Here is a 14,425-nt window from a genome sequence, read left to right as displayed (position 1 = left end):
ATGTAAAAGTAACTAGGGAACCAAAGAAACTCAAAGAGCTGCTTCCACCGTGCTTAAGTAAACTGCACTCTTATATCCAACAAAAAGGAACAGCAGCAACATCTTGCTATAGACAGCATGACCAGGAATGCATATCATCTACATCGGTCTCTTTAATGCTGCCAAGTTGATACTTTGGAAAGGGCAATTAGACAGAGACAGCATCAAATGATGACAAGCAGGTAATTATGACTGATTTTATAATGATCCCCAGATAGTCCTATAGTACATTGAGAAATAGACAAATCCAGATTGATAACATGATATCTATCTTAAGTTGATAAAGTCTATTGCCTAGGAATGTGGGAAAAATATGCATCTGACAACAACATTTTTAAAAAGATAAAATAAATTGAAATTTCTAGATGAAGATGATCTTGAAATTGGTGGGATTAGGAGGGCCTTCTTGTTGCTAGAATTTATAGTTTAGGAATATTTTAAGGAAGAAACCTATGCATTGGAAGTGATTTAAATCCAGTTTAGTGCATTGAACAAAGACAAAAAGATCACTCTGCATGGAAAACCACTTTTTTTTCCCAAGCAATATTGAACTGGAGCAGAGGAGGAATTTAAAAAAATAAGTTATATACAGTATGTTTTTTCATTGCTTGCATTTGAACTCTAAATGACTTGGTTTTTAATGTATACATTTATAGTCAGAAATTACTATAATATATACTATTTTCTATAAGTGTGGGAAACCTGATAAGAATCTATTGTGTATAAAATAGTACTTTGGGGATTTTATTATATAGCTTATTCTGAATTTGCAAACACTTTACTTACATTATCTGGAGATGTTTGCTTAATTCAGGAGAAGCAAGTTCTTTCAGGACTAAGCATATTGTAATTGGCTTATCTTCTCCAGGATGCTGAGGTTGTAAAGTACGTGAATATTATTCATTTTATTATTCACTCACATGGTCTTAGTGTAGCCATCACCTAAACAAGCAGCCTTTGATTGCTGAATCGTACAAGGGTCTGCTAATATGATTTTCATTACTTTCAGAGCAATATTTCAGGCCAAAGAAACAATCAGAAGCTGTGTAAAAGCAACAACTCTCTCTCACCAAAAATTTCAAAGGGGAAAAAAAGGCAAAAAATGTTAACACAAATTAAATTCCATCAACTCTAGACAGGCCATGTTCCTGTCTACTGCAATATCATTAAAATATCTGTTTAAATAAAACTTTGGATATATTTTCTGATTTTGTGTTAACTGCCTCAAAATATAAAGTGATAAATACCTTTCAATATGCAAACAATAAATAAGAGAATAAAATAATTTTTGAATAAAAATGTTTTATAATTTCCTTATGAAACCTTACAAAAGCTACAAACAGTTCAGGGGATTTACCAAAGCTGTTCTACCCGAGTGGAATTAAAATTCTTTTAAATACAGCTGAAGAATACATACATACCAGAAGAAATAATTCTGGGGCTACCACATTTTGGCTGCAAAACGTCAAGCAAAATTTCAAGCAAAAACTTCTCTATTTGTCTGTGCTGCTATCTAGTGCTTGTCAGGAGTATTGCAGCCCAGATGTGTCATTGTGTGAAAAACTACAGTACACCGTAGTACTGTAGCCCTTGATATGTTCCCAAGTTTTCTAGTGATGAGAAGCAAAGTTGAACAGAAACAGTGGAAATTGCTAGACCTCTGGAAAGAATGTCATAAGTGAAATGAACTTTCCTAACTAATCTAATAAAAATAAATTATGCTCCTTCACAACCCAATGAATGTTTTAAATGACCAATTACAGGTAGCCGTTGACTTACAACAGTTCATTTAGACCATTTGAAGTTACAACGGCATTGAAAAAAGTGACATGTGACTGATTTTCACACTTATGACGATTGCAACATCCCCAGGATCATGTGATCAAAATCCAGATGCATGTACTTATGACGGTTGCAGAATCCCTAGGTCACATGACCACCTTTTGCAACCTTCTGACAAGCAAAGTCAATGGGGAAATCAGATTCACTTAACAGCCATATCACTAACTTAACAACTGCAGTGACTCACTTAACAAATGTGGCAAGAGATATCATAAAACAGGACAAAATTCATTAACTGTTTCATTTAGCAACATACATTTTGGGTTCAATTGTGGTAGGAAGTCAAGGATTTCCTGTATGAGAAATATTATCACACTGCTACCATACATCACTGAGGAAGAAATAGTAGCAATATTAATTTGCCAACATTAACATTCTGATTTCTGAACTTTAACTATATTAAGACTTGTTACTTCATGGGAACTTTTAGCTGTGATTTGGGTTTGTTTTATTCTGAACCATCCAGGAAAACATTAGATTCAAAGTCAGTCAAAATATCTAAAATTAAAGGCATGCCCTCAACACAGAAGTAGTAATCATCAAAACCACAAGAGATCCAGATGTTATGACTTTGTTTTCCACTCATTCTCTGTAGCTTAAAGTCAGATTTTGAGGGGTAATTAAGTTAATCTTGTCAGGGCAGTGGAGAAGGCAGACTGCGATCCATTTTGGTTTATCATCATTCAAAGCCATGCCATGATTGTGGTGAATTTGGCAAGAGACCATGAGGTAAAGCTTTCGTTTTTCTGATTTCAGACATTCTATTCGGCCTCCATTTGCCCTTGCTTTTCACTACCTTTTATACAGTAAATGTGGTGCTAATTGGGAAATAAAAGATGAAGTGGCAGCATCCCAGTGGCTGATAAGGTCCCACAGAGTTGGCCTTCTCCGGGTCCCGTCGACAAAACAATGTTATTTGGCGGGCCCCAGGGGAAGAGCCTTCTCTGTGGCGGCCCCGGCCCTCTGGAATCAACTCCCCCCGGAGATCAGAACTGCTCCCACCCTCCTTGTCTTTCATAAATTACTCAAGACCCACCTATATCGCCAGGCATGGGGGAACTGAGACACCTCCCTAGGTTTTTATATTTTATGATTGGTATGTATGCGTTGTTTGGTTTGAAATGAGGGGGTTTATATGTGTTTCTTTTTAATATTAGATTTATTCTTTGACATTGTTTTTACTACTGTTGTGAGCCACCCGAGTCTTCAGAGAGGGGTGGCATACAAATCTAACAAATAATAATAATAATAATAATAATCTCTAAGTAGGCCCTTTGCCTGTGATGGATGCACTTTGGCTTCATAGGTGTCAAAAGTATTTTAGGCACGAAACACTTTGGCATAGTTAATGCATACAGGGAAATGTAAATAAACCAGTTCTGGTGTTACAAAAGTAATTCCAGTATTTAAAGAATGCTGCATAGCTCAGAGAATGGTAATTGTGTGGGGCCACACAAGATGAAAATACATCAATCTTAATAGTAACCCTTCCATCAGTATATCTGACATTCAGGGTTTTTTCCCCTTAAAAGTGTTTGACTTAGTTTTTTACAGATGTTTTATCATTTAAGAAACTATTAAGACTTGGCACAAAATCAACTGAGAGACTGCTTTTAATGTTTCCACTTAAATCAGATCAGCAGTGAAGGGATACAACATGTATAAGAGAATTGCCTAGTGAATCGTATCCTTTTAAAAAGTAAAATTGTGTTACTCTAATATTCAGGTCACAACTATAATTCCATTTTTATAACCCCTTCAAATTTTTATAACAGTATATTTGATGCACATTGGAAGATATGAATGGTATCTGTTGCCACATTCTGTTTTATGCAGTAAACATCCTTGCAGATTGAATGGAGACGAAATGTGTTGCTTTTAAATCCCATTTAAAATAAGTGTGTAAAATAATTCATACATTATATTCCATTCATGATGCTAATAACCAGATGCATGTTATATTCAGTGAATTAAGATTATTTAATCATGTCTTGAAACTGCAGAAAATGTCACCAGTCAGGTAGGAACGCATTGTCTATCCTGAAGAAATCAAATAAAATAAAAGGGGAAATTTAACATGTTACATTAAAATTAAATGCAATTTTGGAGGGGGGAAAGTGCATGTGCACTTTTAATATAAATATCCTTAACATTGTTAAGGATATTTATATTAAAAAACAAAACAAAAACCATTGCAACACTTGAAGCTAAGCATTTAGAAAATATGCTCCCTGGATGTGACAAACTGTTCAACCTGCATGGGAAGCCTGAAACGGATTGTGCTATTGTGAGTAAAATGATTGTTCAGCCATTTCAGACTTGAATAGCACTGGCAATTCCAAGCTGTGACTGCCAACCGAAAATTGGCTCAGCATCAGTGATCCTCCTCTACATATCTCCTTTCACTACTTTTCACTACTTTTCACTGGAGGAGGGTTGAGCACAACATAATCACAGTGTTTTAGAATGCTTTTGGGCAGAAGATACTTCTGAGCAGGTCTGAAATTAAAATAATTTGAAAGAGGAATTTGCCGACTAATTTAAAGCCAATGGTGAAAACATAGAGTTGCTGTATAACTGTGTATCCTTATAAGGGCAGAAAAATATATAGGTATGAAATCTGCTGCCTCCTGTTCTGTTTGTTTTGGCTACCTGCTGGATGGTGCAGCTCTGATTATAAATAAGCAATATGTCAACAACAGTGGGATTAGCTGTAGAATTCTCTTCACCCTCTCCAGGTTTCTTCGTTCCTTCCTTCTCCTGTTTGTCATAGTCTGGATTGAGTAACATCAGAAAGAAACAAACAATTGGGATTGCAGAGGTTGCCAAATTCCAAGAATAACTTTTATTTGACATTTTTCTCTTGGGCCTCTCCTTTTTTAAAAATCAGTACAACAATCTATCTCTTCTATTTATTTTTTTTATTCAGGAGTCATTTTGGAGGGAGTATTGGCTTGCTATTCCAGCTTTATGTTCAACTGGCAGTAGAAACAGACCTGAAGCTCTTCCAATAAGCCTGGCCCTCTTATGCAGTTTTAATAGATGTCTGGCAGTGTCCTGCTGCATCTAGCAAAAGCAGAGGAATGAAGGCAGATAAAACTAACCAGAAAAGAAGTCCAAGCACTGATCAGCCTGAAATGGCCAGAAACAGCTGGACAATGTCACCCATTATTAGCTATGTGATCACACCTCCGATATAATAGGTGGTGAATCATAATAAATAATACCGATCTTGCAGCTATAATAGAGGATTAAGAGAAAAAAACCCTACTATTTTAGCATGATTGATTTAGCTATGAATAACAAGCTGTTTCAGCAATGGGCTTAAGATGAGATGAGACCTCACTTTACCAGAAATTTCATTTTGTTCTGATAAAATGCATATGTATGCTTGCATGGGTCTATAGTATCTGTATCCATTGCAATAACCAGGATTATCTGGGCCCTCAGCAGTCATGTTTCAGGCCCGCCTACAGCACTGAAACTGCTTTGGTTGATGATCTCTGGCAGGCCCGAGATAGGGGTCACTCCTCTATCCTGGTGCTTCTTGATCTCTCAGCAGCTTTTGATACCATCGACTATGGTATCCATCTGTGCTGACTGGAGGGGTTGGGAGTGGGAGGCACCACCAGAGGTAGGTTCTCCTCCTACCTCTCTGGTTAGTCAAAGTTGGTGTTGGCAGGGGGTCAGATGTTGACTCCTAGCTTTGTGGGGTTTCTCAAGGGTTGGTCCTCTCCCCCCTGCTGTTTAATATCTACATGAAACTGCTGGGTGAGATCATCCAACGACATGGGGTGAGTTACCATCTGCATGCTGGTGATAATCAGCTATATACTGTGTCAACTCAGTGAAGCAGTGGAAGTGACGTGCCGCTGTCTGGAGGCTGTTAAGGTTTGAATGGATGTTAACAGGCTCAGATTCAGCCCCAACGATACGGAGTAGCTGTGGGTTCTGCCTCCCAAGGACAATCCCACCTGTCTGTCCATTACCCTGGAGGAGAGGGAGAAGCTTCTGACCCCTTCAGAGAGGGTCCGCAACTTGGGCATCCTCCTCGACCTGCAGCTGAGCTTAGAACACCATCTCTCAGCTGTGGTGAAGGGAATGTTCGCCCAGGTTCGCCTGGTGCACCAGTTGCAGCCCTGTTTGGACCGGGAGTCTCTTCTCACAGTCACTCATGCCCTCATCACCTCAAGGTTCGATTATTGCAATGCTCTCTACATGAGGCTACCTTTGAAGAACGTTCAGAGACTTCAGGTGGCCCAAAATGCAGCCGTGCGAACAGTCATGGGCCTTCCGAGATATGCCCATGTTTCTCCAGCACTCTGCGAGCTGCATTAGCTGCCGATTCAACAATTCAAAGTGTTGGTTATGACTATAAAGCCCTACGTGGCATTGGGACCATCTTCTGCCTCATGCATCCCAGCGGCCAGTCTGGTCCCACAGAGTCGGCCTCCTCCAGGTCCCGTCAGCTAGACAATGTCACCTGGCAGAGCCTGGGGGAAGAGCCTGCTTTGTGGCAGCTTCAACCATTTGGAACGAACTCTCTCCAGAGATTCGTACTGCCCCCCACTCTCTCTGCCTTCCGCAAGGCTTTAAAGACCCATCTCTGCCGACAGGCTTGAGGCTACTAAGCCTAACACCTAGTCCCGGCCAATGAACAAATTTACATGCATGATTGGGAGAATGTGAGTGACAGGGCTTTTTTTTAAAGAAATTGGGGTTTTGGAATGTTTTAGATTTAGATTTCTATATGCTTTGTATCTATTTATTTATTGTGAGCCGCCCTGAGTCTGAGGAGAAGGGTGAGATAGAAATCAATCAATCAAACGAACAAACAAACAATAAATGCATACATACATACATACATACATACATACATACATACATACATACAGTGAAGGGTTACCAAAATTTTTGCTACCACACTGTGGGCGTGGCTTATGCAGGACACCCTGAATTTTCTTTCAACATCTTTCAGTGCAAATTGGGTGCTCTGGGGAGGAGCTCCATTTTCGCTACCCCATTGCGTTCCCCTCCGTCCAGGCAGTAGCCCACCACTGCATACATACATACATACATACATACATACATACATACATACATACATACATACATACATACATACATATGCCTCCCCCTTCCATTTAATGTTTATGAATTTTAACAGGCTTCATTTCCCCTCCCCAAAGAAACTCCTGTCAATCAGGTGGCCTGCAAATAATTGTAATAAGCAATAATACCTTCATATTACAAAAACTTGCTCTGTGCTGAACTAAAATATTTTTGTTTTTCACATATTATTTAATGGGGGCAATTGGAACCTTGTTTAAACCAGGTTAATGGCCTCTTAGGCTTCCTCTGCATGTGTAGTAGTTCGCTTTTTGAATAGTTAGAATTATATGTCAGTGGAGGCATCAGGATTTTAGAGATGCTTGTGTGGGGCATAGTCGAAAAAAGGTTGGTAACCACTGCTCTAGAAGAACAAGGGGTGGGAATGCTTACTTTATGTAATTTAACATGAAATCACCTTTCCTCTTACCAGACATTTGCAAGAGTCATATGTCCGGATTTACTGGTGGATTATAAGGAAATCCAGACAGAGCTACATATCTTGTGTAACTGTTAGGAAGTCTAGGATAACTTGGAAGAGGGTATTTAATCTCTGTATACAAGTATTTTAATCAACTATGCTCCCTTCCTTTTGGGGGAAATTATTAATTTCTTGTAAGTCTCTAGAGTTAGGGAGAATATTGATGTAAAATCTTTTTGTGTGCATATTTGAGTGAGTGTTGACTCCTGGTAACTGCCTGGATTAATCCCTATAATGTTTTTAGTAAGGTTTTTTTCAGAAAAAAATTGCCATTGGCACCTTCTTCCTAAGGCTCAGGCAGTGGTGGGTTGTTCCCATTTTGGACCGTTTCTTCAGAATTGGTAGTGAAAATTTACCACTGCTTGCTGAAAGAGCAGTGACAACTGGCAGTCCACGCTCTCAAACAGGTCCTCTAATTGCCACGGCTTGCAAAAAAACTCCTCTGCGCATGTGCAAAGGTTTCTACACATGCACAGAGTGTCATTTACAGGTCTTTTGCATGACATGATGGGGTGCACATATGAGCTAAGCTAGCATGCATGAAAAATGAACACTTCCATCACGATGTGAACCAGTAGGGAATGTAAATAGAACCCACTCCTGGGCTCAGAGAGAGGGAGTGTTTTACTCAGGCAGGACTAAAATCCATGATCTTCTGGTTTCCAGCTTGCTGCCTTAATCACAACCTTATGTTGGTTGTCCCATATATAAAATGATGGAAATGATCTCAGAGTACCAGCTGAAGTATCTACCACAGCATAAAGAAGCCACTTGATTAGATACAGTAAATATCTTTCCTAATTTGAGGGATTAAATAAATATACATAATTTGTGTTCTACTGTTCAGACTACAACTCATGCATCACCCTGATATCTAAAACTTTGCCTAGGCACAATAAAAAATATCCCAATCCTTTAAAAAAAATCTTATTTGCCTATTCTTAATAATTTCAATTTTATTAATGGATTTTAAGTTTAAATACGGAAGACAGGATGAAGATTTTAGTTTCTGTTTCATCTGAAAGAATTGAGAACAGGAATATGTGTCTCTGTGTGTATGTACATGTGTCTCATGCATATACCATGTGTGTTTGTATGTTTGTATATATATAAAATCTCACCCATGTATAGATTGTTCCAGTAGCCTATTGTCCAAAAGATAATTTTTCAAAAGGTAACTTTGTTTTTTTCTTTGAAGACAATTGGCTTTTTATGCAAGAACCATCTTCAAAACTTTTGAAAACTTTCGGAAAAACCATGATCCATTGGATTCCTGTCGGTTTGGACAAGATCGCCCGAACTGATAGTGACCCCCTGGTGATGTCACAATGCAATCATGATCCAGTTCAGTTGGTGCCAGTCTGTTGTTGCTGCCATCTTTCCCCCCCCTGTTTTAAAGTTTTCTCCTCTGCTACTTCTTGAGAAAAAGCCCCTCCTTCCCGCCCCCGTGTTTATACTGACCTTTATTCCTTTGCCCGAAGCACAGCTGATCAGATCCTCAGCTGTGTTTCGGGCTGATTATAGCTACTGAACATGAGCGGAAGCAGAATTGCACAAGGGGATGCGTGTGCGTGTGTGAGCGTATCAAACATGCACATGTGAAACATCTTGATGTGAACCCATCCCTGACCTGGATGATTGAGAATCTCCATAGACATCCAGTAGTCCATTGTTCTTACAAATGAATGGGTGTGCAAAGCAAAGAATCTGAGGCCAAACCAGCTTTCCCCATTCTGATATCCTCTAATTATGCTAACAACCGCTTCCAATATACTCTTTGAGAAGATGGCTAAAAGCTTTTTGTGTTGGTTTAAAAATCCAGCAAAAATAGAGATCCCCTCTTTTGACGAGTCCTGAGCTGTTTTGTTTAGGAGGTTTGCAGAATGTAGAAGGAAAAGAAGCTAGCTTTTCTGTGGTCGAGAGAGTTATTATTTATTCAGTCACTTGGTAATAAAGACGCTATTGTTTCAAAACTGCCTCAGCCAAGTAACACTAGCAACACAGTAGCCGAAGGCTTCCTGCTTCATTTATTCATGGGTTTCTCTACAAAAAAAGGAATGATGATACATATACCATGTTTACCCTTTGTGATAATTTGCAGGAGAAGTTATTATGCCTATTAAGTGGGATTGTCCCTCTTTGTGACTGTAACACAGAAGATTGTTTCTTTATTTAGCTTTTTAAAATGGCTAGTCCAGAGGTAGGCAAAGTTGGCTCTTCTATGACTTGTGGGCTTCAACTACCAGAATTCCTGAGCCAATCATGCTAGCTCAGGAATTTTGGGAGTTAAAGTCCACATGTCATAGAAGAGCCCATTTGCCTATCCCTGGTCTAGTCCAATCAAGAACTTGAGGAATAAGGAAGTGATCATTCAGACTGTACCCAATGCCACAATATCGATGGAAATCAGACTAATAGGGCAGTTTTAAGTTTCCCTATGTATGATACACACTAGGATGTATCTTGATGTAGTTTATGAAGCATGGTGAAAATCATACAAGGCACACTAAAGACAAAATATACCAGAAAGTCAGCTTTAGAAATAGTTCGGGGCAAAAAGATGAAAGTCTGAAAAATAACATTTTTACGAATCAGCTAATAGGCAAAAGAAAAATGGGCTTTTATTGTAAATTTTTAGCCAATTTAGAATTACCTGGTTTATGATTGATAACTTTTTACATGCATTTATTCATTGTTTTATTTTAATAATATTGATTTATGTCGCCTATATAAACAAATACTACTGAAAGCTTTCTTGCAGAATCCTCATGTAATTTCAGAAACTGTTATAGTCATCTGGCCAGGATCATTGCTCGTAGCTATAGTTTACTCTGTGTACACTATCCAGACTGACTGTTGTGAGCTGGACGGCTATATAAATTGTTTAAATCAATGACTTAATAAGCAAAATGCAATAGCCTTTTAAAAATCAGTTGAATGTACTTGTAACAGATTTTTATCATGAAATTAACATGATTTGCTCTCATTGATTCAAACTTAGTTGAAAATATATAGAGTTGAAGAAGGTTAATACAGACCATACATTGTATAGCTGTTGGAATAGAAGAAGTTCCTAATTAAATAATATATGCAGCTATTATTACTTTTTTAAACTTTTCTTGCATTTTCAGAGAACAGTCATTTAACTATGCCACTGTATTTAAAATTAAGTTAAAATATGCATTTTCCTACATGATCCTGGATAGCCTAAGTACAAAATTATATACTGTAGAAGGATTTCTTCTCCAAGTAATAATATGCTCCATGCCATGTATTTAATTTTTTTCCAAGATCAGAGATGAATACATGCAGTCAATTTATATTTTATCTCACTGTTGTGGTTGAATCTCAGTGTAGCAAAAGATCTTCAGGACATCTCTTTGGAATATTTATTTATATTAAAAAAGGATTTACTAAAGATCTTTTGCTACTTACATTTATGATTGCCATATACCAAAGGCATCCTGAGCAGTGAACAAAAATAAAACAAAAACTAAATTCACAATTCATTACAACCTAGAGAATTACAGTTATTGATCTCAATTTTTAGGATACATATATTTTAATTCTGTGAAAGTGCATTTCATGCATAGAATTTTAAATGTGACATCTTAGATATACACACAACTCATGTTGAAAGTACTGTTGTTATTTTAAAACACATATTTTCTGTAAATCTATAAACTATTGTAAAAATAGGCATGACCAGGAAATCCATTTTTATGCTGACCTTGTTAAAGGTTGAAAGTAGTCTAACTAAGCCTGCATCATAATCCTGGTTAGTATAATTCATATTTTATCTAATCTAATCTAATCTACCCTCAGGCCCCCTTCAGGCTAAAGACATGGATTCTTTTAACTTCAAAGGAGCATTAGATGTTATTAAAAGTAATATATAGTCATATGGGAAATACAGTTTTACACTTAGATCAGACCTGAAAATACACTTTGCAAAATTGTAATATGAAATTTACCTCATCTTTTGAGGTGAATTAAAAAATTGGATTTTATGTTTAAAAGCTACTGAAGTCATGTACTTTGAACTGGGCAGCTAATTAATCAAATGAACAAATCTTAAATCTGTATGGATGTTATAGAGAATTGGATTTATGTAGAATTTTCTTGGCTTAAGTTTTTTGAGCAGTCATAATACAGAAGAGATCGTACATCAACAATGCAATAATCCCTCTAAAATTACCCTGTTGATTTTAAGGATATCAGGTCCCTTTTTTTTTCATTTGCCAGTTAAGTGGTAAAGTGTTATCAGAGATCTTTTTTATCTGTTAGCCTCAGGCTCGAAATTGTCCAGAAAGACTGGTTATGATACATAATCGCATTCTGATTATGAAAGACCTGATCTCTGATATTTGCTGCAGGGCTGAGTTGGTAATTGTCAAGTCTGTGTCTGTTGCAATAAAGGCAGACAATTGCACAGAGCCTCTTGATGCACTAATGTTCACAGGTTGTGGACTAAACATATTTTGCCAGAAAATGTAACTACATGTGCTGGCTAGATGTTCTTCATTGATCGGACATTAAACCAAACCCCCTATCAAGTGAAGAGTGGTCCTTGAATTAGGGTGCCATTGTAACTGTACAAAAGGATAATATTTTGAGTATGCACAAGTTCTAGTTTAGCTGTAAAAAGTCTTTCTTCTTCCATCTGCCTTCCCTATTTTTGATGTTTGCACATTTTTGAAGCATCATAGCTTTTATTTCAAAGAAATATTGGATTTTGTGCTGGATGAGACAAATCATAAGTAGGTATTATTATTATTGTTGTTGTTGTTGTTATTGTTATTTGCAACTAATATTAAAAAAACAGATTTGCATGCAGAGGCAAATCCCCTATCATTGACAAACAATATCCCACTCACCCTTATTGATGTTTTAACAGGGGTGAGTTCCTCCCGGTTTGCACCAGATCACCCAAACCATTAGTGACTCCGCTCGTGACATAAAGATGGTGTTATAGATCTGGTTCTGTCTGTGCCAATCTGTAAGTGTTGCCATCTTCTTTTCAGAATTTTTGGTGATTTTTTTTCAGCGTTTGGCTTCTCCTCATCCTCTGCTTTGAAAAAACCCTCCCACCCGACCCCGGGTTAATACCGAATTTTATTTCTTCACCCAAAACATAGCTGAGCAGCTCCTCCACTGTGTTTTGGGCTGAAACCACTTTCTGAGCATGTGTGGAAGTGAATTCGCACAAGGGGATGTGCACACACGCATGGAGCAAGCGCCCACGCGTGAAACCTTGCATTGTGAACTGGTGGTGAAGTTAAGTGGAACCCACTCCTGTGCTTTAGATGCTGATCAGAGGGTCAAGTTTAAATAATTATTTTCTCCCTGAATGTCTATGTTGTGCCTGATGGTGGTGCTTTCACTCCAGAGGTTTTTCAGGTAAATAAGAAGAAACTTTGGATGCCAAATGCCACTTGTACTGAATGGAATTTTAGGAATGTAGTTAAATATTGATCTTAGCAATTTGTACCTTGATAAGCCATGGGCCTTTCGCAGCTGGGTACCAGACATAATTCTGTTGAACTAGATATGGTGTTTGCTTTACATTTCACATTTTTATTGATTGCATTCTTCTGAGAATGGCTGGATTAAAAAAAAAGAATAAACCTATTAACAGGATGGTGAGTTCTTTTGTCTCACAATTCTCTGGTAAGAAAGGGCATTCTTTTTTACTTCCCCACCCCCCAATTACTTTGTTAAAAGCAAATATACAAATGCATAAACCACAAATCAGTTATTGACAGGGAGACCATAAATGAATGAGTGATGATCATATTAGTACTTGTAAGCCTGTAAATCAACCCATGCATGTTCCAGGTAGATTTTAACATCACAGGTACAATACTCTTGTGTTGACCCAGGGTGTCTTCAGCAAATTTCACTGGATGAGGGGAAAAGCAGCGAATGGGGTGCTGACCTTGAAAGAGTTACAAGAAAAAATAAATCTGAATTACATATTCATTCAAATAAATGTGCAGAATTATCTAAATCCCACAAAAAACAAACTTTGACGATCCAATCGGGAGTTAGAAGTGGTCCCTTTCCAGTCACCTTTAAAAAAAGGGTTAGGGTTAGGATTATGGGTCAACAAATATTAACAAAACACATTTGGTAGACAAAAATGGACCCATGTCACGTTTCCATTTCCACATACTGTGGGCTCATTTGTTGTATGAAAAGACAGGTGTGTTACGTGCATTGAAGGGGCAGACTGCAAAGATTATTATTATTTGTTTATTTATTTTCCTATGGAAATAAATCACTTTGCTTTTGAAGACTGCTCAGATTACATAAACACAAAGCATTGCAGCGAAGACGGAATGACACACGGACAAGAGTTGTGGGTTATATGGGTCACTTTATTAATTTAATTCAATAACACAAACACCTGCAGAGGTGAAGCCAGAGGGGCGGAAATTCCCTTTCAATAAACATTTCTTTGCAACTAATGGGCAAAAGCTCCTTGCAGGGCAAGGGGATGGTCCTCATCATTCCCTTGCCCCTTTGCCACACCACATTTGGTGTGTGGGAAGGCTTGCCCCCAGTCCCTGGGAGGCCCTGGCCAGCGAGCCTCAAAGGCATTCCCCCTCCATTACTCAGGCAGAATCTGCCTGGAGGTCTTGGTGAGGGGTAGCCTATCATCATCCAAACGGTGCCCAAAAGGAGATCACACAGTTGCGGCTAACGCCCCTTTTCCGCCCTACCTGCCAAAGTGACCAAAAGACAAAAGACAATTATAAACAAAATTCAACTAAAGAAAAGCACACCCCCTAACAATTTCCATCCCCTTTTCACAATGTGGAGTAGGCCAAAAAGCGATCTTGCCATAATGAGGCCAAAACATAAAAAATTCCTACTTGTCCCCATGGGTGACCACTGAAAAGAGGGAGGCTGGGTGGGTGTCTTCACCTCTTGGCCGCTGGGAAAAGGAAG

At 38.2% G+C, this 14,425-nt stretch overlaps 1 protein-coding gene across 2 annotated transcripts in view; it reads left to right on the top strand.

The window, feature by feature from the left end:
- Nucleotides 1–37: 37 nt before the first annotated feature.
- The window catches only part of SHROOM1 (shroom family member 1), a 61,334-nt gene continuing 46,946 nt past the window's right edge, over nucleotides 38–14,425 (top strand). For both annotated transcript variants that reach the window (XM_070739318.1, XM_070739316.1), the window contains exon 1: nucleotides 38–221. The gene's annotated coding sequence lies outside the window, so the exon portion shown is untranslated. The remainder of the gene's footprint in view (nucleotides 222–14,425) is intronic.

The sequence above is a fragment of the Erythrolamprus reginae genome, chromosome 2 (genome assembly GCF_031021105.1).
Source record: "Erythrolamprus reginae isolate rEryReg1 chromosome 2, rEryReg1.hap1, whole genome shotgun sequence".
NCBI classification, from domain to species: Eukaryota; Metazoa; Chordata; class Lepidosauria; order Squamata; family Dipsadidae; genus Erythrolamprus; species Erythrolamprus reginae.
Note: the sequence above shows the minus strand (reverse complement) of the source record. Positions and strands in the feature narration are given on the sequence as shown.